Source organism: Calidris pugnax, unplaced genomic scaffold (assembly GCF_001431845.1).
Source record: "Calidris pugnax isolate Ruff unplaced genomic scaffold, ASM143184v1 scaffold1156, whole genome shotgun sequence".
Lineage (NCBI taxonomy): Eukaryota > Metazoa > Chordata > Aves > Charadriiformes > Scolopacidae > Calidris > Calidris pugnax.
Genome location: NW_015094503.1, coordinates 487,282 through 492,479, shown reverse-complemented (window position 1 = coordinate 492,479; position 5,198 = coordinate 487,282).

Genomic DNA, 5,198 nt, shown 5'->3' with positions numbered 1-5,198 from the left:
AGGGCGGCGCAGAGCCGGAGCGCCGGGGCCATGGCGGAGCCGGGCGGGCGGGGGCCGGGGCGGGCACCGCCGCTCTCTATGTAGGGCCGAGCGCGGGGGCGGGCCGGGGGCGGCCCCTCCGTGGCGGGGCCCGGGGACGGAGCGAGGAGCGGTGGCAGGAGAAGGGCGAAGGCCGGGGGCGCTGCCCTCCCCGGGTGTCCCCGTCCCGGAGCCCCCGCCGCCCCCCGCGCAGCCCCGGGACCGGCCGCAGGAGGGGGCCAGACCCCCTCGGGAGGGGGGGGAGCGGGAGCAACTGCCCTCCCGGGGAACCCGCCAGCCCCCAAGGGAGACCCTGCCCCCTGTGCCACCCCCCCCGGGCCCCCGGAGGGTCCCCAGAGCCCCTTCCCCCCGGCACACAGCGGGAGAGCGCACCCGCTCTCCTACGGTGCGGGGGCTGCGGGCCCGTAGGGGAGTGGAATTTTCCTGGAGGCTCCGTGGTGTTCGTGCGGGGGAAAAACCCTGGGACCTGTTGGAGCGGGGCCGGAGGAGGCCCCGGAGATGCTGGGAGGGCTGGAGCCCCTCTGCTGGGAGAGTTGGGGGGGTTCAGCCTGGAGAAGAGAAGGCTCCCGGGCGACCTTAGAGTCCCTTCCAGCCCCTCAAGGGGCTCCAGGAAAGCTGGGGAGGGACTCTGGATCAGGGAGGGGAGCCCTAGGAGGAGGGGGAAGGGTTTGACACTGAAAGAGGGAAGATGGAGGTGGGATCTGGGGAAGAACTTGTTTGGTGTGAGGGTGGTGAGAGCCTGGTCCAGGTTGCCCCGAGAAGCTGTGGCTGCCCCATCCCTGGAGGGGTTCAAGGCCAGGTTGGAGGGGGCTTGGAGCAACCTGGGCTGGTGGGAGGTGTCCCTGCCCAGGGCAGGGGGGTGGCACTGGGTGGGCTTTAAGTTCCCTTCCAACCCAAACCATTCTATGATTGTAGAATAAAACAAACTAAAGGACAGCCCGGCCCTGGAAAGAAGGACTTCGTTTCTGGGATGCTTAGAGTTGGCCATGAAGAATAAAGGATAACCCAGGACAAGCATAATCACACAGGCATCCCAGCCCCTCTGACGTGTCTTTGAAACCCTGAGTGACCCAAAGCTGACTCCGGGGACACCGTGGTCAATGGACAAGGGGCAATAGGGTGGCTTTGCAAAGCTTTCCTGTGACCAGCAATGGGCAGGGGGGGGTGTTAGTGGTTGGTTGAGCCACGTACCTGACTGCTTGAAGGGGGTAAGAACCCCGTGTAAAATCACATTCAGGTGTCCCGGTTTGGCTGGGCCACCTCATGTGCACAAATATTTACTCTTGTAATTCTGTGCTTTGCATCCCGGCCTCTCGCCTTGGTTGGCATCGAGTAGGCGCAAATTTTTGTGACACGGAGCGCTGAGGTCTCCCCCCTGGGCAAAGTAAGAACTTTGCTGGCCTCAAGCCCACACGTTCAGCCTTTGAGGTGTGAGAAGCTCCGTTGATGTAAATGGGGATTTTCACTTGCTGAGTGCTTTCCTGGGCTGAAGCCCAAGAGCCCCACACTGCCCGATTCACGCCTGGTGGCTCCGGCAGCTGGAGAGAACTGGGTTTCTGACCGTCACCTCCAGGAGGGTTGGGATGCTGCCTGCACGGGGCTGCTCCTCGGTTTTGCCTTGGGAAGGGGGTAGGAGTACCACTACGTGCACGTGGGCTGTGGCAGCAGCAGCGCAAACCCGCTGTCCCTGTGAGTGTACCCGTCCTCGCTTGGCACCCGGGACCCCCTGGGTACCCCCTGTGCTCCGTCCCCGCCGGCCGCTGCCTCCCCGCTTGGCAGGGATGGCTGGAGCCACCGTCCCTTGAAGCCTGGGGGGCTCTGGTGTAAAGGCGCACTCAGGCCAGGCTGACTCAGAACAAGAGCATGTGTTTTTCAGGCAGACACATGGCTGCAAATTCTCAGAGTGCCCTGGCACTGTAACTCCATCCCTATTGTGCCCCGAAATGGCCCTTGCCCCCCTTGGGCGGGCGCAGGCAGGGGCAGGGATGGGGAGACACGAGCTACCCCTGCGCCGGCACCCACGGAGGGACTAAGCACCGCCTGGCTGTTTCTCTGTGGGAAAAGTGGTCGAGTTGTTTGTGGGTGACTGGTTTTGGCCGTGGGGCAGGTGTGGGGTGCCACGGAGGAGCCCGTGGGTGGGAGGCAGCTGGCAGCACTGCAGATGCCCTGCAGAGCTGAGCGGGGGTGCCAGGGGCAGAGCTCCGGCTGGGCAAATAACTGACTCCTTGGCGTGAAGGTGGGAAAGGCAGGAAAGAAATTTTGGATTGCCCTAAACTAAATTCAGACAGGGACTAATATTTTTCAGCAAAATAGAGACCAAAACCAGAAGGCAGTGATCCCGTAGCTTGAGCAGGTAACATTGCTGGCTGTCTCTGCCGCCACCAGCTTCATCGTGGAGCTCATCGTCCACCTGCTCTGAAAGCTTTGCTCTCCCTGCCGTGTTTTGGGTGTCCTTGAGAGCCAGATGGGATGGCCCCTGGTGACAGAGCTCCTGCAGGCTGGCAGAGTAAACAGCTGATAGCATGATGTCGGCCGAACCGTGGGACGTGGGGGCTGAGCCGTGGGAGGAGGAGGAGGAAAGGGGACTCTGGATTTTGGCACCGCAGGCTCTGCCGCCAGCAGTCGCCTCTTGCAGTTGGTTTAGGTTTGATGGTTTGTCCTGGGGAGAAACACGGGTCTCGTTGCATGTAACGGGGACTCGGGGGCTGCCAACACGGGACCTGGGGACTTGTTCCTCTGCAAGCACCTGGAGGCTGGGCAGGCACTGGCATCAGTGAGCCCAGGGGGGTGTCCCCAAAGCCACCTCCTGGGCTGGAGGCAGCTCTCTCACACTGGCAATGCCCTGACACCTTGGGAGGCCAAAGGAAGCGCTCGCCGAACCATTTCTGTTTGCAAAGTGCCTCGTTCATGTGTCCTGGGTTCATTCCTGAATCAACACTCAGGCTACGGAGCATCCCACAGGGGCGGCACGGCGGGGACCTGGAGCACCAGCTGCAGGGTGGGCACCCGGGCAGCGAGGGTGGGCAAGGTGCCGATGGGCACGCCTGGGAAGACCAAAATGCCTCTCTAATCCTGCCGGCCTTTCTGCTCCCGCTCCTTATTTGTCTTTGAAGGGTATTTTCAAACCCTTCAAGATGGCCTCAAGTGGTTTCCAAGGCGACGGTGCTAAAGTCGTCACTGCCATGGAAACCCTCTCTTTGGCATAATATAAATATTTCCCTTGAAGGAGGCTGGATGAGTGGGCGATGTGCTATTTTCTAGCACTCCTTGGCTGCAACAGGACAATCTCCAGGAGATGAGGGGGGCCGGGGAGGATAAAATTAGCTTGCCGCGATGGCCGGTGATGGAAAGGGGCAATTGCCAGTGTTTCGGTGCAAAACTTGTGTCAGCAGGGTCCAAGTGAAAAAGATTTACACTGTAGGGAGAAAAGGGGAAAAAAAAAAAAAAGAAAAAAAAGGAAGGTTGAAAACAGTGGCTTTTTCTATGAAATTTTCCCTCTACTCCCAACCCCATGTCCCCTCTGGTCAGCACAGGCAGATGGGGCTCCAGGAGCACCCCGGCTGCTGGGGCTGAGCCAGCAACCCCCGGGTGCATGTGCATGGCCGAGGTGCTTCATTTTGCTTTTAATGGCCTCCTTTGGGCCTCATCACTGTACCAACGCCTTCACTCGAGCCCGGGAAGAGGTGCCTGCCTGCAGCCCAAACACCAGCATGGAGCAGGAACCCCCAAAACACCCTCCTGTGCTGGTGTGTCCCCCAGCCAGGGCTGCCTATGGGGCACCCTGCTCAGCGCCCGGGCACAGCTCCAGAGAGGGGCTGCCAGCGTGCTCGGTGCCCCGCACGGCAAGGACACCCTGGCAGACCCCCCCATCGTGGTACTGAATGGCTTGGAGTCCAGATGGACTTCAAGGTGTCCCTCAAGGTCTGTGCTGGGACCAGTGCTGTTTAACATCTTTATTAATGACATAGACAGAGGGATTGAGTGCACCATCAGCAAGTTTGCGGATGGCACCAAGCTGTGTGGTGCTGTCAATACACCAGAGGGACAGGATGTCATCCAGAGGGACCTGGACAGGTTGGAAAGGTGGGCCCAGGTGAACCTCATGAGGTTCAACAAGAGCAAGTGCAGGGTTCTGCACCTGGGCTGGAACAATCCTCACTATCAGTACAGACTAGGGGATGAGGTATTGGAAAGCAGCCCCGAGGAAAGGGACTTGGGGGTGCTGGTGGACGAGAAGCTCAACATGAGCTGGCAGCATGCACTGGCAGCCCAGAAAGTCAAACACATCCTGAGCTGCATCAAGAGAAGTGTGGCCAGCAGGGCGAGGGAGGGGATTTTACCCCTCTGCTCCATGCTTGTGAGACCCCACCTGGAGCTCTGTGTCCAGCTCTGGAGTGCTCAGCACAGGAAGGACATGGATCTGCTGGAACGGGGCCAGCGGAGGGGCACGAAGATGATCAGAGGGATGGAGCATCTCTGCTGTGAGGACAGGCTGAGAGAGCTGGGGCTGTTCAGCCTGGAGAAGAGAAGGCTCCGGGGAGACCTTATAGCGGCCTTCCAGTACCTGAAGGAGAGCTGGGGAGGGACTCGTTGTCAGGAAGGGCAGTGACAGGACAAGGGGTAACAGTTTTAAATTGGAAGAGGGAGATTTAGATTAGATCTCAGGAAGAAATTCTTTCCCGTGAGGGTGGTGAGACACTGGAACAGGTTGCCCAGAGAAGCTGTGGCTGCCCCATCCCTGGAGGGGTTCAAGGCCAGGTTGGAGGGGGCTTGGAGCAACCTGGTCTGGTGGGAGGTGTCCCTGCCCAGGGCAGGGGGGTGGCACTCAGTGATCTCTAAGGTCCCTTCCAACTCCAACCATTCTGTGATTCTGTCCCCACTACCACCACGCCGCGCCGCACTGGCTCTCGTCAGCCGCCGGCCGGGGGGGGGACATTTCCGAGCTGCCAGGGGGGATCCCGGCGCAGCAGAGCGGGTGTTTTCCCAAACAGAGACGGCTGCATTCATCACCCGGGCCCAGCCATGGGAGCTGGGGACCAGGCGTCCGCAGAGCCCTTCTCTGGCACGGAGGCATAAACACCGCCTGTCCCTGAGCAGATGGCTCTTCTCACATTCACGCTCCCGGCAGACACCAAAGGGCTTTCCTAACAAATAAACCC